This window comes from Canis lupus, chromosome 17 (genome assembly GCF_011100685.1).
Source record: "Canis lupus familiaris isolate Mischka breed German Shepherd chromosome 17, alternate assembly UU_Cfam_GSD_1.0, whole genome shotgun sequence".
Taxonomy (NCBI): domain Eukaryota; kingdom Metazoa; phylum Chordata; class Mammalia; order Carnivora; family Canidae; genus Canis; species Canis lupus.
The window spans coordinates 3,762,131-3,788,501 of record NC_049238.1 but is presented as its reverse complement, the minus strand read 5'-3'; the positions used below and the strand labels follow the sequence as shown (position 1 = coordinate 3,788,501).

Here is a 26,371-nt window from a genome sequence, read left to right as displayed (position 1 = left end):
GGGGTCCTGGGATAGAGTCCCACATCGAGCTCCCTGCATGGAGTCTGCTTCTCCCTCTGCCTATGTCTCTGCCTCTGTGTGTGTGTGTGTGTCTATCATGAATAAATGAATAAAATCTTTAAAAACAGAGAAAGAAAGAAAAAGAAAAAGTGTCCAGGAAGGAGAAACATGCAAAGATACTCTGGGAACTTCTGTGCAAAATTACAGGATTGCTACTATGGTGATGTTCAGTTGTAGGGTGAAAGTCCAGAATGGAAAACACCTCTTTTCTTTCCAATTCTGACAGCCAGAGGTGAGGGGGGACGGCTGGCAGGGATGGGGGCCTGAGGATGGGGATGGGCTGGTCATCACTCATCTACTTGTTAACTTGTGAGTAGGTTGCCCGGTCTTGGTGTTTGGGCTCCTCAGAAGCTCGTTCCCTTCCTCTGGCGTATCACGTCAGCTAAGGTGGCTAGATATAGGAGACAGAGCGCCCCCCACCTCGGGGCCCTAGACCAGAACGTCCATTATAGTCCACAGTCAATACACTTGGGACACCAGATCCAGGCACTCAATCTCCATTCTTATCACCACATATGAGAATCATCCCCAGTGTCGTGTGTGAAATGTCTCCTGATGACACGTGGCTTTTCCGCACAGGAATACTGACCTGGACCTCGGGTCACAGAGAGGCCAGCAGGCTGCCCCCCCACCCCCCACCGAGGACCTGGTGAGACACGGTGAGGACACGAAGGCTGCGCTCCGGCGGTTTTGGGTGGCCTGGGGACCCGGCTGAGGCTGGGGGAGGCCCGGAAATCTCTGCCCCTCGGAGAGCACACCTCCTCCCCAGAGACCAGAGAAATGCCTCGGATATAAATGAGGCAGCAGAGCCGTCTCCATAAATCGCAGCCTGCAGGCCTTTTAGTGCGCTGGCGGATCCCGGCCGTTAGCCGTATTTAATTGCTCGCTGCGTGGGCTCCCTAGATCATTACCATCCCAGCCATCCTTCAAGGATCCTTGTTAGCGGCCCGGGGAGCACCATAGATGGAGCGACAGGGGAAAGGAAGGAGGAGAGCTGCCAAGGGAGCTCACCCGAGTCGGCGGCTCCGGGGGACGGAGCTTCTCTGTCCCCAACTGCACCTGGGGGATCCCAGGGGCGCACATGGGGCTCTTGCTGATGCAGAACGGAGGACAAGAGAAACCCTCCACGATGTCCCCCAGCATCGCACATGCTTCCCCCAGGCTGAGCAGATGTCCGTGGTGCCCAGCTGAATGCGGGGCATTGGGAGTGACCACAGCCCACTTCTGGAGACGAAGTAGCAGGTCACCACGGACACTCACATCCACAATCCAGCTGCTTGGCAGCGGCAAGTGCCCTGGGGGTGTGAGCCCGGGGAGCCTCCAGGTCGGCTGAGACCTGTCCCCACTCCTAGGACGTTCCAGCTGGGCCAAGACTAACAGACCACAAGACATCCCAGTCCAACCCACTGGCTTTATTTCAGTGACTCTATTTTTAATCTTGTGGGCATCTTTTTTAAAGTCTTCTTGTTGGAATCTTACGTATGCTCCTTATTCCTTTCTTTTTCCCTTTAAATTGTGTCTCGAACAATCAAAACCCCATTTTGACTTGTCCATTATGTGCAGCTCCTTGGACACAATGCCTCCTCCTACTGAGTCTGTCGACCTTCGCGGCGGTGAGTTTCCACAGGTGCCACGAGCTCATCTGCTGTAGGAGCTGTCCTGCCCCGGAGCCTCAGACATGCCCAGGTGTGCAGGCACCTCTCCTGGTGTCATGCTGTTTTCTCCTGGGTGGGGGCCTTTGGGGGGCCAGTCAGCTCCACAGGAGGTTCTGCAGCTAATCCCTGCTCAAAATTCCCAACCAGGGCAGACAGTTGAATCAAGGCCCCAGGAGTAGGCACTCTTGGGGTGCAGAGCCAGCGTGGGCTTGTGTGCTGCGTTCCCCATGCAGAAGGCCGTGCGCTGCTAGTTTGTGTTCAGAGACGACCCACCTCCATCCCCGTCCCTGGTTTTGTAAAGCTGTTTGGTTGTCAAGCTTATGGCACATGGCATCTGCCTGCAACATAGACATCCCTGGGCAGGTGTTGACTTCTCGTCCCCTAAGAGTATTACCTGTCGTCCCCAAAGCTGCTCACGGTTCTCAGTTTCAGCTCTGCTGATGCTCCAGCCCTTAAGGTCTCCTTCTGTGGCATCATTGCGTGTGTGTGTGTGTGTGTGTGTGTGTGTGTGCTTTTTAAGTACATCTGTGGCGTTTACAGAAATGTGCTTGATAGTAGTCTGTAATCCTGGAGCAGGAATCTGGGCGAGAAGGAGTGGGCTGCACATTGCCCACTCCACCTTCTCCCTATGAATTTGCCCCCACGTAACCACAAGGAGCAAACGGAAGCATTTTCTGCCCCGATACCAGAGCAGAGTGGCCCGCAGTGACCCTGAGAGCCCGGAGGGCACAGTGAGCCCTGAGTGGGGTCGGAAACTGGTTGCAGACCCGGCTCTATCACCCCCGCTGTGGCCGCCTCCTCCTGTGCCTCCGTCTCCACCAAGGGACACACGGATCTCAGCCGTGGAGAAGGCGGAAGGTTCATCCATCATGGGAAGCAGTCCCGGAAATGTCACGGCTGGATACGGCCACCAGAACGCTTGCCACAAACGATTGCTGAGTTTCCCCCTCGTGGGGCCGGTGGCTGGCGTGGTCCTTTTGGCCGGTGCACAGGGTTTGCCTGAAACTGAGTAGCTGAGCCTCTGGCCTGGTCGCTTCGGGAAGCAGAAGGCGTGAGTGTGCGGCCTGGAGAGGACAGCGCGGGCCCCCTGCCCTCCCGGGCACCTGCTGGCGTTGGGGACCTCTGCCCTCCTGAGCTGGCTGAGAACTCGCTCAAGCTTCTGAAGGGCTCGGAAGGCATCGCGTGCGTGTTGCGATCAGACTGCCAGGGCTTCCCACATCAGGTGTGCTGCTCAGCGCCGATCTTGGCGAGAGCCCTGACCTCCCAGCATCCCCAGCCGCCACCCACAGAGGGGCACGGAGGCTGACCTCCGAGGGCCTGTGATGCCCGACGCACAGCAGAGCTCACAGCACGGAGGCGCCTAACTGAGAGACCCCTTCTACAGCTACGTTAAGGAAAACTGTGTTTCCTTCCAAGCAAACATACAGGTTGCATGAGTCAGGTGACCATATTTTCCATTTTAAAATTTTTTTGTGGGGATCCCTGGGTGGCTCAGCGGTTTGGCGCCTGCCTTTGGCCCAGAGCCCTATCCTGGAGTCCCGGGATCGAGTCCCGCATCGGGCTCCCTGCATGGAGCCTGCTTCTCCCTCTGCCTGTGTGTCCGCCTGTCTCTCTCTATCATGAATAAATAAATAAAATAAATAAATCTTTAAAAAATAAATAAATAAAAATTAAAATGAATAAAATTTTTTTGTTTCTTTTTTTGAATTCTAATAAACTAATGTATCAGCCCATCCACTGGCCAAAATAGTACCTTCTGCAAAGTACACTCAGATACTTTGGTCTTTGTTTCCCTTATATGTCAATGACAGTGATAAACATTATTTCAAAGTGTGATTATGAGGCAATCAGGAAAGTGCTTATATGAATATTTGGCACACAAAAATGCTCAGAAATCTGTACCTATTAATTGGTATAAAATGCCAATTTTATACCACTCCTGCCTGACGGTCCAGGGTCCAAGGGTGCAGACACATAACGCAGCCACCACCTCGCAGCTCCTCACAGGCCACTAAGGATTGAAAAGCACCTTCAAAAATTTCAAAGTCCCAATTCTGGGATGGGGAAAGAGGTTCCGCATGGGGAGTCCATCTGCTCAAGTTCAACAGACCACGGAGGGCAGAGACAGAGTGGACCCCCAGCCGGACCGCATCTCCTCGGCTTTCATGGTTAACTCTTTACTCATATGACCTCTGGGGGCAGCAATCTAACCTCGGAAATATGAAATAAAGGACAAGCTTGGGGACGGTGGAGGATCCGTGGTTGAGCTTGATGTCGGAGGGCTCAAGTTCTGTGGTGCGTCATCCCATGAGATAATTAACCGTTCCTGGGTGGCCCGGCCACACCCCGAAGTCACGGAGCACAGATGAGCGGGGATGGCGTCCCTGCCCCTGAAGCACTGAGTCTTCTCAGGCCCTCTTACGAGGCATCCTGCTGGGGCTCTGGGCTCACCCCAGATGTACAGACAGAGCCCCTGGGGACGAGGCTGGGGATTCCAGCTCTGCAGGTGCTAACCGTGTATCCCAGAGTTTGAGAAACACCGAGATGAGACCTCAGAGCTCCGCGGGTTAGAAATGTAACACATAAAAAATTTTAAAAAAGGAAAAAAGGAAAAGAAAAAGAAATGTAACACATAAGACTGACCTGGCTATGACATCTGTTCTTTCCCTGAAGGATTATGTGGTGAACACGCACGGTAAACCAGCCCCTGTGCTCTGTGCTGGGAACCCTGGACAACAGGACAGCCAGGGTCTGCCCCTGGTCAGGGACCCACACACATATGGAGCCCCAAGAAAGGCAGGCATAAGTTAGGGGTACCTGGTGTCCCAGGTGGGGGCTTGTGCCAAAGTGAGAAGGGAGTGGACGTCAGAGAAGAAGACTCTGAACGATGCCCACAAGGGCAGGAGTGGCTGGGCCACATCCACGGAGACAAACACCAGCTGGTTACTCATAGGAAAGCTGTGGCCAAGGCTGTCCTGAAAGTTGACCCCCAGCTAGACCTCATCTCCTTGGCTTTGATGGTTAGCTCTTTACTCATATGACCTCTGGGGGCAACAATTTAACCTCAGAAATATTAAATAAAGGACGACTCTGGGGACAGTAGAGGATCTGTGGTCACAGGGCTAGGGTGGAGGAGGGATGAGCACACAGAGCAGTGAGACTAGCCCGTGTGACACTGTCATGGTGGAGACGTGTCATTACGTTATGCATTTGCCCAAACCCATAGAGTTTGCCCGAACACCAAGAGTGAACCATGATGTGAATTATGGACTCTGCATGAAAAAGATGTGTCATTGGGACGCTCGGGTGTCTCCGTGGTTGAGCGTCTGCCTTTGGCTCAGGTCCTGATCCCGGGGTCCTGGGATCGAGTCCTGCAGGGAGCCTGCTTCTCCCTCTGCCTGTGTCTCTCCTTCTCTCTCTCTTTCTGTGTCTCTCATAAATAAATAAATAAATAAATAAATAAATAAATAAATAAATAAATAAAATCTTATAAAAAAAAGAAAGAAAGAAAATGACGCTTCATGGATATGGTCACGGGTTCTAACAAGTGTCCCCCCCCGGGGTGGGGGTGTTGATGATGGGGGAGACTGTGCTGGGGGGGCAGGGGAACGTATGGGATGCCTCTGTACCTTCCCCTCAATCTTGCTGTGAACCCAGAACTGCTCTAAAATAATCCTTTTAACAAAACAGACAAAAATACTAACCATTTCTAAACCACTGATCTTTAAAACGTGCTGTGTGTAAAACTGATAGTATCAGGCATCGGGGTTGGAGAGGCAAAGGGTCCGGCGCTGAGTGGAGGTCAAGATGGGGCCCCGGGGCTTGAGCCGGTCGCCGGGTCTGGCCAAGCGGGAGACGCCGCCTCTGCCTCCCGCCAGCTAGTGGCAGGTGTGGGGATGGGGGGCGCTGGGGCGGCTCCTTGGACCGCATGCCCAAGGGGACAGACGTCGGGACCTCCAGGGAGGCACGGCGCTCCTCCTTAACCCTACAAGTTGCTTCTGGGGGGCCAGCGGCCGAGCGCGTGCAGCCGGTGGCCCAGGGCTCAGCTTACGCGAGGGCTGCGATGAAGGTGGCGCCGGGGTCACCCGCACCTGCAGGTGGAGGCCCCGGGATCTGGGTCGGAGACGCTCGGCGGGCCCTGCCCTCGCCCGCCAACAGGGGCGCAAGGCTCCCCATCCATCGGGCTTCCCCGACTGTGCACATCTGCTCCCAGACCTCGCAGGCCGGGGGGCGCAGACCCCTGACCCCAGGGCCGCGCCCAGGGAAGCCGCCCGCCAGCACCTCGGGGTCCAGCCATGCGCCCCGGCCTCCTTGGGCGCCCCTCCCGCCGACCCCCGGACTGTCGGCTCACACTGCCCCGGCCCGCACCGCCCCACCCCGGCCACCCAGGGAAGCCCTCCATCCCCACCCCCACCCCACCCCCATCCGCGGCCACCCAGGGAAACCCCCACCCCCACTCCACACCGCCCCCCACCCCGCTACCCAGGGAAGCCCCCCACTCCCACCCCATCCCTATCCCACCTACGGCCACCCAGGGATGCCCCCTTCCCCCACCCCCACCCTATCCCCACCCGCGGCCACCCGGGGCAGCCCCCACCAGGAGGAGGCGCCCCCACCGGGCCCCCCCCGCCTGCCCCGCCTGCCCCGCCTGCCCCGCCTGCCCCGCCTTGGTCATCCCAGGCCCGCTGGGAGGGCGGCGGCTTCCCTAGGATCAGGGCAGCACTTCCCTCGTCCCCCCCGCAAAGAGGAGCCTCGGAGAGTCGGGGACGCGTCAGGCTGGTGCGAAGGCTGCGTCCCCGGCATCCACCATCCACCTCCACATGGCGCGGCTTCCTGGGCCGCCCGCCCGGGGTCCTGGCCGAGCCGCAGGGGATGCTGCGGGATGCGGGATGGGGGGGGGGGATGCACTGGGGCTCCGCGGGCCTCCGACACCCCCTACCCTGGGAAGCCTGGGCCCCCAAGCGCCAACCCACCACCTGGCGGCTGGCAGAGCTGCGACCTTGGTCCTGGGAGCCATGGGCAGGAGCCTTAACCCCAGAGGCCACCTGCACGGTGACCTCAGCAGCCCAGGTGTCCTGGGGCCCTCCACAGCCTCACTGGAACAGCGGCACCAAGGGAAGTGGCAGGGCCGAGGGACCAAGGGCAAGTGGGCACCTGCAAGCCAGGACCGCGTTGGTTGCGACTGTGACCTCAGGACGGGACCAGTCCACAGCCACACCGTTAACCCAGATGGAAGACAGACGGGAGCACGGCGGCCGGGCACCCCCGGTGGCACGGGCACAGCGTCCAGGTCCATAGGCTCATCCTCGAGTGTCCTCCCGAGCCCGACCCGGGAGAGACGCCCCACTTGCTCCCTTCACAGGGGAGGGAAAGAAGAAGGGGGAGGGGGTGTTGAGCAGCTGCTGGTGCCAAGCACGGTTCTGGGGACACACAGATTTCCCCATGAGGATCCACAGATTTCTCCCTCTGACGACTAGACGTTATTGCATTTTCCCCAGTGACTTCCTTTGGGTAAAAAATGCAAATTGATGACATAAGCCCAGAGACACTGTGTGACTCGTGCAAGGACCACTGCTAGTAAGCAGCAAACCCGGGACTCCCACAAGGTTGCTCTGGAAACTTTCTTTCCCCCCAAAGGCACCGGCACTGCTGCTCGGGCTTCTCGTGGATTCTGGTCTGAGGACAGGATGCTCCGAGCCTACGGCCTGCTCATTCTTCGGAAGGGAAATAAACCGAAACGACATGGTCCCCTGGGATCCGCCGGGAGGTGGGTCCAAGCTCTGCCCCTTATGGACCCCGTCCTGGTGTGGCCTCTGAGCTCCACCTGCTTCTAGCTCACCTGTGCTAGTGAACCTGCTTTCCTGAACCTGTGTGTGTGTGTGTGTGTGTGTGTGTGTGTGTGTGTGTGTGAATTAACAGACTTTAGGTTTTAGGCTTCTGGAATAATAGAGCAGATATCCTGGAGCATTCCCACACACACTTTCCCTCGCTGTCCCCCGAGTTTTCTGTACTAGGGACATCTTGCATCCGTGTGCCACCTTGGTTACACCTGATGAGCCAACATCCGAACATCGTGATTAGCTAAACTACGAGGTTGACATCATTCTATGGGGTGGCACAGACGTGTGCGATGTATCCGCGTGACAGTATCACACACAATAAATAGTTCCGCTGCCCTCAAAGTGCCCCACGTTCCCGGTGGGCCCATGGCAATCCCCGGCCTCTTCCCTGGCTCCGCAGCTCTGTATATTCCAGAAGGTGATGGACGGGAAGCAGCCTTTCAGATGCGCTGCCTTCGCTCAATAAAGTGCATTTGAAGCGCATCCAACGTCCCCCCATGCCTTTTCGCGGGAAGCCGGGTGCCTCCCAAGCTTCCTCTTCCCACCGCAGGGAGAAATGACTGTCCTTCCTCCCCTGCACCGCAGGCATGCGGAGCCCTCTCTGGTGCTGAGAGGCCTGAGCTGGTCACCGTCTGCGTGTTTCCCCTTGGAAACATTTGAGTCCAGAGCTTCCCACCTTCAGCATGAAAACCTAAGAAAATACCCTGCAAAACTAGATGCTTACCAGATAGGTGGTTTTTTGTTTTTTTGTTTTGTTTTGTTTTGTTTTGTTTTGTTTTGTTTTACAGCTAAATAAATGAGAAAGGACAGGCCGGAGGGCTGGAGGCAGGGAGACCTGTGGGGCGGCGGGGTAGGGACTGGTAGTATGTTTACTGCAAACCCACGAATGGAGCCGAGCCGTGCTTAGGTCACCAGGCGGGGGTCGCAGGGCCAGGTCAGGACTCTGTTCCATCAGGTGTGCATCTGCCGGGGGGCGGGGGTGGTGGTGATCAGCACAAGGAGTGTGGGGCGCGGCCTGCCAGGGACAGGGTCAAACTGTCTCCAGGACACTCTGCCTTGCTCAGGACAGGTCTGGAGACAGCAGGTGTAGGAGACCTCCGGGTGCTTTTTGAGGAGACGAGAACTTTCCTCCCCCCACACCCACAGGGCTTTCAGTGCCTGTAACGCCTACGAGGGGCCGGGAGAAATAGGTTTCTAATTTCTTATGAGCCGGTCTATAACTGCTGATAGCAACCCAGCAAGGTAGGTGTCCTTGTTTCAATTTCTCAGATGGGAAAACCAAAAGTTCAGAAAGTCAAGAGATTGTCAGACCAGAGGTGGGTGAGCCCGGAGGAGAAGGCCTGTTCCTCAGACCCGTAGACCCCCGTGGTCCTCCCGCCACGTTGCAGCCTCCACCGCAGCCTCCACCAGACTTCATCCCCATTGCAGCGCCGCCACCCCAGCCACTCCCGTCCCCTGGGAAGAGGCCAGTCTCCAAGGAGCCAGTCCGCCCTGGTCACGGGGGTGGACCTGGGCTGGGGAGCAGAGGTCTCCTTGCAACCAGCCCTGTGAGCACCATGTGTCACCAACAAGACAACCTCCTGCTTGAGCTTTTGATCCACAGCTTACTCTGTGCTTATGAGGTGCCACAAACTGGGGTAGGCCCAGGGCCTACAGGGCACGGAAGGGACGGGCGTGCCTGCCCTTGGGAGCATACGGTATATACGGGCTTCATAAAAAAACATAAAGGGCCAAGCAGAGGTCAGGTGATGGGAGGGGCTCCGGTTAAAAATTAAGAGCAGGGCAGGGTGGAGTGTTTGGAGGGAAGCAGGAGCTCCTACCGTAAACAGGGTGGCCGGGCGACGCTATCTATACGGTGACGGGGGGAGAGGGCGAGGCGGAGACCCAGGGGAACTGCCTCTCCCACGGAGGAAGCCACGGCAGCTCCGCCGGGAGGGCACACGGCACACAGGTGAGGAGCGGCCCTCGGGCCCGGGACAGGGGGATGCGCACGTCCATTGCGCTGTGCGCGCCGGGAGGGATCCTGGTGACCAAGTGGATCCCGCGGGGCGGGGACGCCCGTGCGCGATGATCTCCTAGGAAAAGCCACTGCAGGACGTGCACACAAGCCCTTCAAGTGACCCCCTTGCCAGCAGAGCGCCCTGCAGGCCTCGAACTCACAGCCGTGCATTGGGCAGCGGCCCGTCTTCCTTAGAAGACTTTGCAAAATGGTAACTTGGAAACTTTGGCAAAGAGAATTGTTAGCCTTAGTCTCTGTGGATCCTACCCAGTCGTTGCCCAGTGTCTTAGAAACAATCCCACACACGCAGAGAGCAAAGAGTATCCACAGGTGCGCGGTCCCATCCATGAGCACCGCAGGTCAAGGCCGCCGGGTGTCCGGGGCATCCTCTGGCCGCGGATGGCACCACCCCCACCGCTGGACACCTGCTCGCAGGGGTGTGCTCTCTCTTCAGGTCACGACTAAGTGCTGCCCCTTCCTGGACCTTCTCCCGGCCCGGCTCTCCTGCGTGGAATGCATTTCTTCCTCTGTTCTATAACTCGTCTCTGGTGTCCGGGCTCTGGCCATGGGCACAGTTCTATTGCACCCCCTTGGTGACCCACATTTGCAGAATGTCACCATGCTCATCTCTGGTGGACAGAACCCTGGCTGGAATGACTTCAGACCTGAAAGGCCTTTAGAGCAGAGGGTGAGACCAAGGGGACAGGGCCGGGAGGACGGGGCCATGAGGACGGGGCCGGGAGGATGGGGCCAGGAGGATGGAGCCGGGAGGACAGGGCTGAGAGGACGGGGTCAAGAGGACGGGGCCGGGAGGATGAGGCCAAGAGGACGGGGGCAGGAGGACAAGACCCAGGAGCATGGGGCCAGGAGCATGGGTCCGGGAGGACAGGACCTGGGAGGACAGGGGCCTGGAGGACAGGACCTGGGAGCACGGGGCCAGGAGCATGGGTCCAGGAGGACAGGACCTGGGAGGACAGGGGCCTGGAGGACAGGACCTGGGAGCACGGGGCCAGGAGGACAGGACCCGGGAGGACAGGGCCAAGAGAACAGGTCCAGGAGGACAGATCCAGGAGGACAAGGGCCAGGAGGATGGGGCCAGGAGGACAGGACCCGGGAGGACAAGGGCCAGAAGGACAGGGACCAGGAGGACAGGGCCAGGAGGACAGGACCCGGGAGGACAGGGGCCGGAAGGACAGGACCTGGGAGGATGGTGCCAGGAGCACGGGGCCAGGAGGACAGGACCCAGGAGGACGGGGCCAAGAGAAAAGGTACAGGAGGACGGATCCACAACGACAGGGGCCAGGACGATGAGGCCAGGAGGACAGGACCCAGGAGGATGGGGCTGACAGGAGAGGGGCTGGGAGGACAGGGCCGGGAGGACAGGAACAAGGAGGCCTGGAAAACCACCCTGGACAGCACCGCACTCCCCACCACCCTCTTGCCCGTGCACCAGCGGCTTCTCCGCCACCCCTGCTTCTGAGAAAATGAGCACAAAGGGGGTACCTGCCCTGTCTCTTCGGTGTGAGGAAGGCAGGAGCGAGTGGGCCAGGGGTGAGGAGAGCTCACCGGGCCCTCCGTCTGCTGCCCGGGCTTGGTGCCGGGTGCCAGGGGCGGCGGGTCAGGCTCCGCTGGGGGGTGAGGACGAACTCCGGCTCCTGTGAGACGTGGGCCCTGCAGAGCCTGGGCTGAACGGCACGGAGGCGCCTCCGTGCCTTGGGAAAGTGACTCCCGCTCTGAGCATCAGGCCCCACGGGTGCCAGTAGGGAAAATACACGGGCCTGCCTCCCAAAGCTTTTGTGCAAACCAGAATACCCACTGGACATAAGGAGCATCTGGAGGGAGGGCGAGAGCTCAGTGACCACTAGCTGCTTCTGTTGCTACTGGTATGACTGGTGTTACCGGTACCACGACCACCACGACCCCACTCCTGTCACGATGACCACTCCTGACCACCACAAGCCAAGGAGCTGGCATCCAAACTCCCCTCTTCCCCTTTGCCCCAGCCTGTCTCTGTGTGGCTCCCGGCAGCCTCCCCTCCCCCTTGCACATCTCATCAGAATGGCCCTGAGTGGGGAAGAAAAGGAAGACAGAGTCATTCCTCTTCCCCGAGAGCTCCCTACGCCTTGCCAAGAACACGCTCCACCCTTGAGCGCTCCGGTCTCTGGCCTACCTCTGCCTTCGGGACGACCGGGGCGGGAGGAGGACTCTGGGTGACAGGCCCGAGACACACGGACAGGTTCCCCTCATCACCATGGTGAGCGTGCCCTCCCTACGTGGAGATTCAGGTTTTTGGGAAACTTCTCAGCTGCATGTTCCGCTGGGGTCTTCCCAGCTCTCTGACGTCCGTACGAATATTATCACGATCCTTTGGACACTGGTTGGGTTTGTCAAACCGGAAGCGGGCTCACAGGTGGTTGAGGAAACCAAGGCTGACTCCACGACTTGCCCTGGCTCTCGCAACTGGGAGGACGCCGGGCCAGGCCCCACGCCCAGAATCCCACCTCCTGCCCTTCCGCGTCTGCGGGTGACGTTCAGTCTGTGGGAGGAACGTGGGAATTCAGGCCAACGGGACAGTTACAGAAGGCCACCTCCTTCCCCTCTGCGTCCACGTTGTAGGGAACGACAGGGGCAAAGAGCGTGGGCACCTCAGGCCCACCCACGAAACAAAGAGGCCCAGACACCCCCGTGCTCTCCGGGAAGCTGCCTACTTGATGGTCCCGGGTGCGAGTCTGAACACACGCCCGTGACACATCGGTCTTGTCCTCTTTCCCACACCAACAACAACGGCCCACGATCATTTCAGACAGAAAGCCCTGGATTGTTAATCCACTGGCGACTCAGTGACTCCACGGGGTGACATTCCACGGTCCGCAGGTAGACGTCAAGCAGAGCCCCGGCAAGAGGGGGCTCCCTTTCTTCTTGAAGAAACAAGAAGAGGTCCCTGAAGTCGAGTGACCTCTGCACAAAACATTGCACTTCAAGTCCAGGGGGCGGGTTTTGCTTCAAAGCAGACGCTCCGTGGTCCGAGGGGCTCCCGCTGCACCAGGGCGCCGACGTGTTCTAAGTCTGCGGTCTTAGGTGAGTCACTTAAATTCACCTGCCTGACCTTTCAGTCCGTGGATAACGTCAGTGTCCGGCCCCAGCACCCCACGGGTGTGAGGATCACAGGTGCAGGTGGGTTAGTACAAGGCCTTGCACACCCTGAGCGCTCAGATGGTGGTCCTGAGGGTTTCAATCCATTCTCTGACTTAAATTCCCAGGCAGATAAAATCCTACGAATGTTTTCAGAAAGGGAACTGAGGTCCAGAGACACGGAACGACCTGCCTAAGGACACGTGGCATGGGACTAAGCGGTCATACCTTGCGTGACCCTGCAATAAAGAGTCGCGTTTCCCATCTCAGGAAACATCCTATTGAGTAAGCATCTTCCGCAAAGGACCTCTGGCAGCTGGGCGAACCCTCGATTTTGAGCCACGGTTTTATGCTTTTTCAGTGTTATAATTTCACGATCGTCTAATTAAGCAAACCGGTTCATTACCAACAACACCAAGGTGCTAATTCGGTCCCCTGCCTGTGACTTCCTTTCAGGCTTGTTTACCTGGGAATCCATGTGTAACTACAGAAAATCCCCACAGCAAGTGAGAGGAGGCCGGGGGCGGGGAGCCTCCCGTGTAGTATTTCTCCAAACCGGAGTCCAAATCCTCCGGGCCCCCGAGGTTTAATTACCTGCTGTTTCGGGGGTGGCAGCCTGATAGACAGACCCTCCCCACAAGCGCACACATACCCCATGAGGGACCAGGCCGGGGGCGGGGCTGGGGGGCCTGCGAAGCCTGGAGTCTGCATTCAATTTGGAACTTGAAATGGAACTTTCACCTTTTTCAGCAAATTCTGTGTGTTCCAGAGGTTTAACTTTCTCTCCACCCCTTCCAGGCCAAGAAGGAAGAACAATCGCGGTGCTTATTTTAGCCCAGAGTGTGAGCGAGAAACCCCTTTGGAACCTAGCAATTGGTTTTTGTTTTGTGACCAGCTCTCGCCACAAAAGGGGGACCCACCTCCTCCCAAGCATTGAATTAACCCTATGTGAGACGGGCAGAGGATTAAGAAGGTTGGTTCAAGCCCCATTCAGAAGGTCCCGAGGGGGGCTTTTTCAGAGGATTCTTCTGAACAAAGGTTGCCAAACTAAGTAGCTTTTTTTTTGTTGTTGCTTTAGCTCTGGCCTATTGTTACCACGGAAAGCGACCTTTTCCACTTAATTGGGGCTTTAGAATTCCACCTCTATTGTGTTTGTATATAAGAAACACTGCTAAGGGGCCGAGTACGTTTATGAATATAGGCCTTTCTGCACTGGGTGAATCCAAGGTGCGTTAGCTGCGTACGTGCACCTGCCCGTGCAAGTTGCTCTGATAACAAGAATCGTCATAAAATGAGCCGCAGCAATACTTAGCTTCCATGTCTCGTGCTCCTGGTAGACGTCGGTGACTCTGGCGGGTCCCCTGAGTACTGTGTCCCTCACGTCACAGCTAACCGTGGGTCACAGACCAGAGCCCGAGACCCCGCAGGAGGGAAGCAGAGCCAGGCCACACCGCCCCGCCGCGCCGCTGGGCCCCAAGATGTCACTGAGGACATTTTTTGGTTCAGCTTAGTCATCCGATCTTCTGTTTTAGGTCTCCAGTGAGATAGGAGGAAAGCCCCCAAAGACACGAGATTAGCATGTGGGTCTGTCTGTAGACGTGGTTAAAAATGTGACCGTCTCCAAGGGACCGGCGGGGACCGTCCACGGGCGCGTGTGGACTAGTGCAAGGCCACGGGGAGTGGGGAGATCTGAGGAAAACCGGTGTGGCCCAGCTCCCAAAGACATCCCGGTCAAACTGATTTTATGCATTTATTTTCAGACCGCTAAGCCAACCTCAGAGATTAGTGCCAGGTTTCGATTTGGGGCAGGGGGTTCCCAGTGAGAGACAGCTGCGCTCTGCTAATGGTACGAGGCAGATGTGCCAAACTTGGGGGGGCCCTGACACCTCCAGCTCACAGACACAAGGTCTTCCGTGGTGTGCACAGGGCTTTCAAAGCCGGGGAGTCCATCCTCGGTTCCACGCCTCCGGCTTCCTGTGGAACCCTACACCACGAGCCCTCAACAGGTGGCTCTGAACAGGGCAGGTGCTCCCTGCGGCACGGTCCCTGGCCGGCTTCTCTCCTTTGTGCCAGCTGCCTGGCCCAAGGCTACTTGATTCTGCTACCTCTGTGCCAAAGGGACCACGTCTCTCAGGGACCACTTTTCTCTCCTCAGGTGCAGGGTTACAGGAGCCCATCGCCTTCGCCTTTTGGCACAGAAATAATATGCACACCGAGTTCACAAACTGAAGGAGGAGGAGTCTTTAATTCAGTAAGAGGGGCATGGTGCTCAAGGGCATCCAAACACCCATTTTACAAATTCAATGCAAAAAACCAAACAGACAAGCAAATCCATAAAGCATCCAGCTATAGGGCATCAGAGAAGAGTCTAGTCATGATGTTCTGTTTGCCCTAACGAGCACGGACGTTTTATACCTAAAATATCACACAGGATTATAACTAATGGGCCTATGTAGAGATTGTCTTTTGCTGTATTTTTAAATGAAAATGAGAAAAAGAGAGGGGCATCTGGGTGACTCACTTGGTAAAGCATCTGCCTTGGGCTCAGGTCATGATCCCGAAGTCCTGGGATCAAGTCCCGTGTTGGGCTCTCTGCTCTGCGAGGAGTCTGCGTCTCCCTCTCCTCCTCCCCCTGCTTGTGCTCTCTCTCTCTCTCTCAGATAAATAAATAAAATCTCACAAAAATAAAGAAAAAGAGAAGGGTGTTCTTACAGAACTTGTCCAGCTACCCAGAAGGGTTTCATCAAAAAAGCCTGGATGGCCTCTCAGTCGAGGGAATCAAGCCTTTGTCTAGGATGGAGGGCTATGAACCCCCACTCTTCCTGGGTCCCCGTTAGTGGCCCACACGATGGCTTGGACATCGAGGGGCTTAATGCATGTTAAGTAATTAATCTAGTATTTGGACAATTAAATTGAATCTGGACATTCTGTGCCATTTTATAGACTGAAATACTCTGTGTTGCAGCCGAAATGCTTCACATGGTCAGAGTGTAGCCTTTTAGCAAAGTCCCCTCTTAGCAAAATGGACACTGGCCACAATGTAAGAAAATGAATGACAGTAAGGTACAAAAAGGGAAATCAGCCCACAAAACCTCTTTGTATCAGTTGAAGGGGAAGCTACAAAAGCCAGTTCAGCTCCCTGGGGACAGCTCGAAATCCTCTCCGGTGTTCTTAGCTTATAGGCGGGTATAACCAGCTTTAGTATCAGAGTCCTAACATTCTCCAGATTGGGTGAAGAATATCTACACTGAGAAACACAGCTATTATAGGGAAATGCACTGATAACGGGGGAAAATAAAAGAAACTGACAATTGACTGAGGGGGAGAAAGGATAAAACATTGAGAAACACTGAAATTAATACGTAAATTCAAAAGATGTGGTCGCCTTGGGATATTTGGAATAGCAGAAAACCTCCCTGCAGAACCCGGAAAATACCCCCAAGCTATATGACAATTTATGATGTTTGCTCTTCTGAAGAAGGAAGAAAGTGATATAATAAAATGAAAAGGATTTCCATACAAATTTGTTAAAACTGTACAATACAGACGCTCAGCTTTCCGGGCAGTTCGCAGCCCCACGCTGACTCATTCGTTCTTGAGTCTCAGACTCCTGACACTGTTCTAGTTTTGCCCTTTGAACATTTTCCTATAAATCTGACAATTGTGTGAGCACAGTGAGGCATGGCAGCCAGCCTCCGCAGCTCACAGCCCTGCACCAGGCGTACAGAGGCGGTCTCTGTGCCCAGCGTCCCCCAGCCACTTACACCATCTGCTTTAACCCTCCATCCTCCCATGTCCCGCTCCATTATTTCTAACAGCATCTACCCTGCCATCCAGGAGCAAAAGCTGAGTGAAGCATCAGGCAGGATACAGAGCATATCTCTTTAAAAATAATAGTGACAGCGGCATACACGCACTTGTTGCATCTGCACAAGGGATGGCACTAAATAGATGGGTGTGGGTGTATTCCAGGGAGACTGGAGTTACAGAGATAAGCAGGGGGTGAAGTGGGCCCGTGGGCTGCAGGTGGCCGACCCTGCTTTAGGGTTTGCTTTTCCATAATGAGGAACTTTCTGAATTGGAGCATGGATCAAGACGAAGTCATTGGATACAGCTCAGAGGGGACTAGCTGGACGTCAGCAGAAGTCCTACGTAGGTTTCCAGGGTGTGCGGCATTTCCTTCCTAAAGGTTGGACAAGTTGCCAGGAGGATACCGGGTCTCAGAAACCACACACAGTAGGACAGAGATGATGAGGCTACTGTACAGATGGTGCAGATGCTGCAGAGGTGGGCAGATGCTGTAGGGACAACTACAGATGCTCAGAGGTGGCGCAGATACTGCAGAGCTGGTGTAGATGCTGCATAGGCGGTGTGGATGCTGTACAGAGGGTGCACATACTGCAGAAGTGGTGCAGATGCTGCAGAGCTGGTGCAGATGCTGCAGAGGTGGTGCAGGTACTCTAGGGGCACTGCAGATGCTGCAGAGGTGATGCAGATGCTGCAGAGGTGATGCAGATGCTGCAGAGCTGGTGTAGACACCACCAAGATGGTGAGGAGCACATAGGTTAGGGGAGGGAGGCATGGCGACAGGCAGTTTCGAGGAGCACACTGAAAGCCTCATGCAGGGTGCAACTGGGAGATTTGATGGCACAGAGGAAGTATGGTGAGCCCAGACTGGGTGGAGAGAGAAATCCTGACAGACAGTGAAGGCATTTCATGCGTTTGGGCCTCCAACTGCAGTGGGATGATAAGGGTCAGCCGCCTAAGCCGGCAGAGGTGCATGAAAACAGCCCAAGGAAGAAAACCGTCACACGTGCGGTGAGACAAAGAATGGCGAAGCCGAGGCGCGAGAAGCAGGGCCAGGCCACAGAGACCTGATCTCCCAAGGAAAGCAGCTGTGACTCTGGGAAGCAGAACCCTCCCCTGTGCTTGACCTGGGGGCCTCCCGCTTGCCACCCAGGCCGCAGCTCCCAGCCAACTGCCCGAGCCCTCGGGTGGGCTTCCTGCACCCACGGGGCTGGGGTCCTTACACAGAGGAAAAAGGGTCATTCCTGCCATGCCCGAGGGCTATTCCTGGAGAGGTGAATCCCCTTAGAAGCTATTCGCTGGGCCTGGCTTCCACCAGAGGGACCCCAGAGACCCACGGGCTCTGGGGCCTTTGATACCCTCCACTCCGCTGACTGCAGGACCAGGCCATCCGGGCATGGGCTCCTCATCCTTTGATCCACTTGGGGATGAGAACATTCTGTGCTATGGCAACAAGGAGGTAGGTCCACCCTCCTAAGGCTGCACATTATAGTCACCTGGAAACTAAAAGTTCATGTTTGTGTAGACCGTTCCCATCAGATCTCTGAGAAAGAGGTGCAGCATCAGTATCCCCCAGGCAATTCCTGTGTCACCATCTATGCCGGATTGCAGCCCATCCATGTCCCGGCCTCCCTGGCAGGCCCCCCACCCTGCCTGTGCCTGGATCAGCTTTACCCAGGAAAGGAGGGGTGGGGGTTGGGGGCTGGCCCAGCTTCCCCAACTTCCACATGCTTTCAAGTCACCCAAGAATCGTACGAGACTGTGGGCTGTGATTCCGTTAAGTCTCAGAGCCTGAGAATCTGCATTTCCATCCAGCTCCTGGGCGATGCCTATCTGCTGGTCTGAGGACCACACTTCCAGTGGCAGTTTTGGGCTGCAGGAGACAGCGCAGCACTCAGATGAGGAGGACGTGCTAAGATGTTTGAGAAGAATGGACCCCTGGGAGCTGGAGAGCCAGGGGGCTTCCTGGAGGAGGTGTGAGCAGGAGGGTGGGGTTGGGCCTGGGAAGAGGAGGAGAGCCTGCGTGGGAGACAACAGAGGGGAGCGAGGCCTCAAACGCTATTCTGATGGCTTTGCCCACCTTCCTTGTCTCCTCCACGCTTATCAGTGTGACCCTCCCTCTAGGCCTGAGAGTCGTGAAACACTGCACGGACGGTTCTGTTTTTACTTCTCATTTCTACTGTTTTGTGCTGCACTTTTTCTTTTTGTTGTTGTTGTTGTTGTTCAGGCTTTTGTGCTTGTGCAGGGTGCACAGGATGGAACATCCTTCTCTTCTTTTCCGCCTAATGAGCAACTACTGGTCCTTCAAAACCCGTCTTAAATTACACATCGTCTCTAGTATCCCCTCACCGCGGACCTCAGGCGACACCACTGGGTCTCGCCCCCACACTCCCGCAGCTGTCAGCTCTTGGGTTTGTAACAGATCCCTCACTCTGTGGCACGAGTACATTTTAGTGCTTCCGAATTCCCATGGGACGTAAATCTTATGGATTCAGGAAAGAGGTATGTAATTTCTAGGAAAACTAAAGTATTCCTGAAACCATAATTTATTCTGTATTTTTCTTTTTTTGCAACACTGTATTCATGTGGTTTTCAATGAACGTCCAAAATAATACATAGCGAATCCGTTTTCTGTGATTGGGGGTTATATTAAGAGAGACTTTCTGTTAAATATGTATTACAGTAAGCACATGATTTATTACGATGAAGTCATATGATGGGAAAGAGTAGATATTCCAATAACAAGAAAAAATGATCTCCTCCTAATATAAATATTTGATAATAAAAAACGCAAAACAAAGATACAGGAACACAAAATAAATGCCCAATAAAAATCACTTTAAAAATGAAAGACGCGGGATCCCTGGGTGGTGCAGCGGTTTGGCGCCTGCCTTTGGCCCAGGGCGTGATCCTGGAGACCCGGGATTGAATCCCACATCGGGCTCCCGGTGCATGGAGCCTGCTTCTCCCTCTGCCTGTGTCTCTGCCTCTCTCTCTCTCTCTGTCTATCATGAATAAATAAACAAAATCTTTAAAAAAAAAAAAAGAAAGACGCTGTCATGAATATTTAATATTTGAAATTGTCATTCTTAGAATAAAACTTTAAAACAAGCCAAGTATGAATTGCCCTACTCCATAAGCTTGATCTTAGTTACATGACAAATGTTCCAGACATAGAAAAATTTCTTTCACTTAGTGCTGATGTTGTTTGAACTGAGGTGGGATGACCCGAGAGCATCTTCACCTTAGACATGACCACAGCATCTCTCTCTATAAGCTCATATCCTGTTCCAATCCTGAACACACTGCGTCCGCTCATCCTGGGTTTGGCACTGGTGTTGAAATCAATATTGCCGTTGCACAGTCTATGTTTAATGGGTTTCTAATTCTATGACGGAATATTCCACAAAAGCATTTAGGTCGCCCCTTTGAATCTCTTGTAAAATACCGACAAAGAACTAGAGCCTGTGTGGTGGATGCCCACGCACCAAAAACCATGAGCCACAGAGACCCCAGGGCTCATCTTCAAATTCCCCCACTGTGGCCTCGTGCCTGACACGGAGCCCCTGGCTGTAAAGATGACACGCTGTGCTTTCTCTTTGTGGTGCATGCAAATGTTTGTTTTGTATACCAGCAAGTGTCCTCCAACCTTAGATGGTAGAAATGTGTGCAACAGAGAGGATAAATAAACAATGCTGTAGAATTCAGAGGAGGAAGAGACTCTCCGCAGCAGGGAGCAGGACAACGTCAGCTCCCCGAGCACCAGGGCGTGGGCCCCGAGCCCGGAGGAGGAGGGAGGACGTCCAGGTGGAGGCCGGACATTGGGGATCCGGGAAGGGAGGCTAGGTCCGAGTGGGGGGCAGGGGCGGGCAGTAACTCAGGCCGAAGGCCGCCAATCTCAGCGCTGTAATGTTAGGGTCCCCCTCAAACTGTGTCTAACACACAACCTGGTCTCACAGGCCGGCACCCTCCCCTGCCCGGTGCTGGGAGCTACCCTGGAGGAGGTTTGCTAAAATGGACTTCTCACTAACTCAGCCCACGTGGGGGCTCTTAGGTCACCTCCTGGCCTTCCTTGACCTGAGCCCCTCGTGCACCTAGCTGCTTGTTTACAGGTCATCCCGTGGCCGATGGGAGGGGGTCAGAGGACCTAGGCCTGAAGGTTGGGGGGGCGGATATCCCTGCAGCCTCGGGCCCAGGACCAGTCAGATCACAAAGTGCCTGGGCCACACAGTGACAGGATACGTCCACTCTGCACATGAGGGCAATGGCTCACGGATTATTCTGGCAGCAGGTCCCATGCCCCCTGCATGCAAATGCCACAGATGGTTGAGAGCCCATGTAACCTCTCCTGAGCCTTTGTGCACCAGGGATGGAGTATCTGGGCCCCCTGCCTCATTTGTAGAGAAGCAGAGCCCACTCCCTCACTGTGGCCGAGGAGCAACCCACAGGGAGCATTTCTGGGGTTGCAGGCAACCTGAAGAAGGTGGGACTATTGGAAACTGAATATCTTCCACGTGGCCACATTTTTCTTCCAGAGCAAAGTAGAAAAGTGGGGGACTGCGATAAATAAGGTCTTAGGTTTTCATGAGTGTTAAACATTGTAGGGATGGCCTTTGAGACTCCTTGTTCCCTAAACACACCACCGCTCCCCATCCCAGGCTCGGCTCCATTCGCCCACTCCTGTGGCCTCCAGAACAGGTCAGTTCCAGATGCTTCTCCTCCTTCAATTCAGGGGGCCACCCTTTCACGTCTGACCGTCCACCAGAATCCCTGCTTCCATTCCTGACCTGCAAGATCCCTTCTCCCTCAGAAGCCCGTGTGATCTTCCAAACATGAATCAGATCATCACAGCCCAGCCCGGCTCCAAAACTTCCTGGCAGCCCCTCAATTTTACCAAAACCAAACTCCTGATCCACAGTCCCCTCTTTAGGCCAGGCTGGCTGGCCTTCCTTCTACGCCCCCATCCTGACCTACAGAGGCCACCCCAGGACCTTGGCACTGACTCTCGCCTCTCCTCGACCCAGCCTTCACATCTTAAATAGCCTTTCCTGACAGCTTGGTCCAAAATCAACCCCCTGGTCCTTATCAGAGCCCCCCATTTCGATTTCCTGCTCCTTGTTCATCAGCATCTGATACTCTTCATTTTCCTTTGATTCTTTGTTTAATTTTCTGTCCCATGCCCCCGCCGTGGTGGCATACGAGCTCCCCAAGAGCACAGCCCTTACTTATTTTCCACGGTTTTGTTCTCTGTGCTTAGAATAGTGCCTGACCTGGAGCAGGTGTACAACAAACGTCCGTTAGATGAATGAAACGATGGAGGCAGAAGTGAGACTTAGAGCCTTCCGGCACACACGCTGCCCTAGAAAGAGCACGCGTTTGCAAGAGAGCCCCCACCTTTACAAAATTTAGAAAACTCCAGGCTCGCCGCCCCCATTAGATACTGTCTTCTACCAGCCACCCCAGTTGGGCCCCTGCAGGACGCGGCCTTGCTCGGAGCCCATGCAGTCTCTGCAGATTGGGGGAGTTGGGAGGGGGGGTCCTTTTCCTCAGTGAAGATGTGTCTCTGCAACGTTGCAATGTCTCCCCACTCGTTCCCAAAGTCGCAAAACAAAATAATAAATAAATACACAAACAAATCCTTCATTCCCCTAAGAGACGTGAAGGTAAACACCACAGGCAAATGAAACCTCGAGGACCAGGATCAAAGGACCTAGCAACTCGTCTCAGGGCCGCTACAAATCTGGAAAAATTACTCCCTTCTTGCCGTCTTAATTTCCTCACCTATAAAAAGAAGTGATTGATTCTAGGCCAAAGCATTCTAGGTGAATGTGAATGCTCGTGTCTGGGAAGGTCATGCTGCCGTTTAAGTATAGTTCGTAAAAAATTTCAGTGACACGAGACAAGGATGATGGTAAGAAGTCAAGACTTTAAAATATAATATACATATGCTTTAAATTGTGTAGAAAACTTTTCAATTGGGGAAATCATGAATGAGACTTCCTATGTGTACACTGGGGATGACGCATGGCTTTTAGGTTCATCTTTTCCTTTGTTCTCGAAGCCGTGATCATTAGATGCGTCATATTTTCACAGCCCCTTCGCCCCTAAGAAATTGAACTGAAGGAAGCTAAGCAGGTAACTGCTAAGCTCCCTTCTTGCCCTGACAGCCTGTGACGGCCACCTCCAGAGTCAGCGGTGATCGCGGATCGGTGTGGAAGTGCTTCTCAGCACGGCCCGTGTGGGGACAGACCGGACTGGGGGCGGCCCCTCAAACACCGCACTCCCTCCATCCCGGCCACACTGAGGAATGACCTTGAGAGCCATATGGGACCCCCCACTCCAAAAAAAAAAAAAAAAACACTGGGATTTTTCTTAGACTCTGGGGAAGGAGGACTTTCATCTTGGAGCTTACCCATCAGAACTGTTGGAGGAATCAGGGTGCCAGGGTGGCTCAGTCGGTTGGGCATCTGCCTTGGGTTCAGGTCGTGATCCCGGGGTCCTGGGATCCAACCCAGAGTCAGGCTCTCTGCTCAGCGAAGAACCTGCTTCTCCCTCTGCCTCTGACCCTCCCCCTGCTCTGGTCGCTCTCTCACACTGTCTCTGTCTCTCAAATAAACACATTAAAAAAAAAGAAGAAAGGAGAAGAAGGAGAAGGAGAAGGAGGAAGGAGGAGGAAGGAGGAGGAGGAGAGGAGGAGGGGAGATGAAGTAGGAGAGGAGGAGACGGAGGTCGAAGAGGAGTGGAGAGGGGAGGATTGATGGAATGATCTTCTGCTCTTCTCTTCTTCGGTAGGAGGAGGAGGAGAAGTATCCGAAGTATCATCTGTGCCCCTCACAGGGAATGCTTCTTCATGGAAAAAATCAACCCAGAAAAGAGCAAACGGGCTTGAGAAACAGAAAATTTTTAAAAAACAAGCCAAACATAAACGCCCACTGACTTCTGTGGACTTCACTGAACCCCAGTGTCCAGCTGGCACAGAAGCAAAACCACATTTTGACCCTTCTGGTCTCCTGACCCAACAAATTCCCTTCCTTGTCTAAAACAGTCTGAGATGCATTGGTCCCGGTGCGAAGATTCAGACACACGCGCAGCTTGTCTGCACCCCAGCCTTGTCTTCCCAGGGCGCCCCCCACCCCACACGATGGACCAGCAGGTGCGGGTGCCAGGGCAGCGGCGTGCATGCAGCAGGGCAGGTCAGGCTGGGTGCTGAGCGCACGGGTCCCCCAGGGACCGTCTCTGCGCTGAGGGACTTTGGTTCTGGGGCCGAGGGAGAGCCTTAGGCCTGTCTGCAAACTCCCGGAGCGTGCTTGCAGCGCGCGATCACGTGAGAGCAAAGCCAAGCTGCAAAGGAAACTAGAGAGGATGTGACTTATGTTGCAGAGTGTGTGCAGGTCGGGGTGAGTGCCACCCTGAGCCTCGGCCCGGAGCCCTCTGGGGACAGGGGCCTGCTCGGGGCTGCAGGGTAGCTCTCCCCCGCCCCCCGTACCTGTTGCACTCAGTCTCGGAGGCTGTGGCCCAGGCCCGTGGAGGACCACACACCTCTCGGGGGCCTGGGAGCCTCTTCCAGAGCACAGATGCTCCCTTACTCTGCTGCAGCAGACCAGGGCTCTCCCACCGTGTCCCGGACTTGGGGAGGCACAGCTCCCGCCTCCCAGGTTGGGGTGGGGGGAGGGTGCGAGCCATGATAATACAATTCTCCGTAATAGAAATAAAACAGGCAGCTTTCAGGGTAAGGATGGGCGCCCCAGGATGCTTTTGGGAAGAAACTACGGCTAAACTGAGTCTAACGCAATGAGTAGAGGTCGTATATTCATTTGGCCGGAGTGGGTGCTACAGGCTGAAGGTTCAGCCCAGAGACGGGAGGATGACATTAGGGAACCAGGACGAAAATCTGAGCAGTGAGCACCTGCTGTGTGAAGCATGAAGCTGGAAGTCTCTGGAAAGGAAGCTGGGGTTGGGGGGGTTGGGGGGTCTGGAATCAGCCCAGACGGTCCTCGGAAGAATCCTGAATGTAACCGTGAAGGCACAGAGGAGGAGTTAAAGCGATTTTATCAGGAAAGTGAGTCCTCTTTGCTCTTCGGAGAGTTCGGTTGGAGGCACAATTTGGATGAATCTTCTGGTTTCAGACACCAGAATATTTGCCTCATCATGACCAGGACCTAGAGCCAGAGCCTACCCAGTGGATCGGACATGGGGAGGTGGACCCCAACCCGGGTGTAGGTTATGGTCTTCATAGCCAGTCAGCCCCTGAGACCCATTCGTCCAGACTGTTCCCGAAATGCCCTCATCCCACAGCCCCCGGCTCCCTCCCATCTGCTGTCGGTGCCTCAGACCTGCCAGTGGGGTCTTGCTTCACCCAAAGCTCCCTCAGGCCTCCATGGCCACAGCACCTGCTCCAGCACCCACATTAATCTAATGGTGGTTGGGACCTTAACTCACTCCCGTACCCATCACCGCACAAGACTGTGCCCTGTCCTTTCTAAAATGCTCTGAGAGGCTAACAGCTCCCCTGAGGCTAGAGCTTAGATTTCATGGCTCTTCCAAGTTTGCACCCATATTTTGCTGTCATTTTTTTTCTGTCCCAAACCACGGTCAGTGGGTGGACGGTGTGTAGACATGCTGAGCACCAGACCCCGCGCCGAGGACTCAGGCAACAAAGGTAAACAGGACACAGATTTGTGCCCGGAGCAGCTCAAACCTGTCGCAGCAAGTATTTAACCAGCTTTTCCGAAAAGGGGCCGACCCGCCCCAGGGTCACGCGGCTCCCCCAACACCACACGGCTTCCTGCTCACTGCAGGGCAGCCTCTGAATTTGAACTCAGCTCGCCAGGCGCCCTGACACGCTCCGTGCTCACTAGCCCTGTGTGGATCCGGAGAAGCTGCGAGAAACCACCTCTGGGGACTTGCTAATCAGGCCCCTCTGCTGCTGTCACCCAGGAGCCTCGAGCTCGAATCCCCCACCCGCTCAATGCTCTTGGAAAGCGTCTCCCTGATTTTAGAGGTGGCTTCCTGAACAAAGTGCGCGATCAGCCCACTCGTGCTCCTTGGAAAGAAATTAGGGAAGCGGCAAAAAGCATGCAGCAATCAATCTGTCTGGGAGCAGCACCTCGCCGGGCAGGCAGGCTGCCCCACGCCCACCGCCGAGGCCGGACCCCGGGCAGCAGCGGCCCCGGCTCCCCTCACCTGTGCAGGTTCTCAGCCAGCCGGGCTGCCTTTGTCACAGCAGCGGGCTCCCAGCCGGGGAGGTCCGTGCTCCAACAGGCTTGTCTGTGAAGCAGCCATGCAGCCCCTGTTTCCTCGCGGGAGGCAGTCGTCAAAGCATCCTCCGGGCTGCAGAACGAATCCCCTTTGGGGAATCCTCTTCAGGGCTCCCCGGGGCGCCTGGCACTGCCTGGCACAGCCAGCCACGTCCGAGCTCCAGCCAGACTGCTGACCTGGCACCGGCGCTGTGTGATATAACTGGCTCGCACGGGGAGGCTTTAACTGTCTCGTCCCCAAGCTCAGAGCCCTCGTGTCTCTCTGCGATGCTCCTCCTGCGATGCCACTGCTCCGCCGCCCCGGGCTTCTGTCTGCCAGGGCCCCAGCCTTGCAGGGGCTCACAAACCCAACCCTTGCAAAAGATGCTGCCCAAGGATTCATCATTTTCAGCAGAGTAATTATTAATCCTAGGGCTTCTGTTGAAGTCCTTTTCTTTTGTGAGGCCAATTAAAATGCATTTTCAGCATTAGACATTTGTAAATATTCTAGTGTTTTTCCATAAATACCTACAGGTCGAAGTCATCGTGTTCTTAAAAAAAAAAAAAATCCAAAAGCACTCCTTCGTTCCTGTGTGACATGCTGTTCTCATTTAATTTATAGGACTCGCAATTCCATATGGA

The 26,371-nt window shown here is 55.2% G+C and overlaps 1 long non-coding RNA gene across 2 annotated transcripts in view; it reads right to left on the bottom strand.

Moving 5' to 3' along the window:
• The window catches only part of LOC102157347, a 51,482-nt gene extending 25,540 nt beyond the window's left edge, over nt 1–25,942 (bottom strand). For both annotated transcript variants that reach the window (XR_005371989.1, XR_005371988.1), the window contains exon 1: nt 25,677–25,942. This is a non-coding gene — a long non-coding RNA (uncharacterized LOC102157347). The remainder of the gene's footprint in view (nt 1–25,676) is intronic.
• Nucleotides 25,943–26,371: the final 429 nt, after the last annotated feature.